This window comes from Daktulosphaira vitifoliae, unplaced genomic scaffold (assembly GCF_025091365.1).
Source record: "Daktulosphaira vitifoliae isolate Bord-2020 unplaced genomic scaffold, ASM2509136v1 Scaffold_4, whole genome shotgun sequence".
NCBI lineage: Eukaryota > Metazoa > Arthropoda > Insecta > Hemiptera > Phylloxeridae > Daktulosphaira > Daktulosphaira vitifoliae.
In genome coordinates, this window is record NW_026099575.1 from 21003820 (window position 1) to 21004674 (window position 855).

The window sequence follows — 855 nt, forward strand, 5'->3', positions numbered from 1 at the left end:
CATTTTCAAATTAACTTTTTAAAATTTTATGAAAATACTTCGAACTTTTAATATATAACAAATCAAAACTTATAACAAATACTTTAAGATCATAAAAATGAAATTTGTCCCAAAACAGTAGGGTGAAAATGGGAATTCTGGTCTCCTTCATCGCTTCGCCCGCCTTTAAAAAAGACAATGAATAAAGTTGGTCATGGGCCCTTGTGTCCTTTATAAATGACACATTTAACGACCGACAGTGATATACGTCAACCTAAAAAACAACAGCATTCCTAATAATACTGCAGCAAATTATTCATATAGAGCGTTCGTTTTATTATTATTAATAATCCCGCTTCAAGAACGACAAATACCTCTTTACGATTTCCTGAAATACATAAAGGGTTTTAATTTTAGATACAAAAAATATGAAGAAATTAGCTAAAAATTATGTCATTTTTTAACTGATTTCATAGCATAAAATTAAAAAAATAGTAATTGGTTTATAAAAAATAGATATTATTTTCAATTACTATGATACAATAATAGTTTATTTTCTATGAAAATTTCAGTCTAAAAATTCATTATTTAATTATATTGCTTTAGTACAACTTAAAGAGTAATTATTAGTGTTTTTATGTCTATAAAATATTTACCGATTTTTAAATTTGTAATATTTGAACGAATTTTCACCATTTACGAGGAATAATGGTAAAATTTTTAATTTTTGAGGGTAATGTCTTCAATTAGTTACGATTTTTGTTCTTTTGACAAATTGTTGAGAATAAATGCCAAACTAAATAATTATAAGATTTTTAGATTAATTCAAAGAATTAAGTAATAAAATAAATTTAGGTTTATAGGTTGTTTGAATAA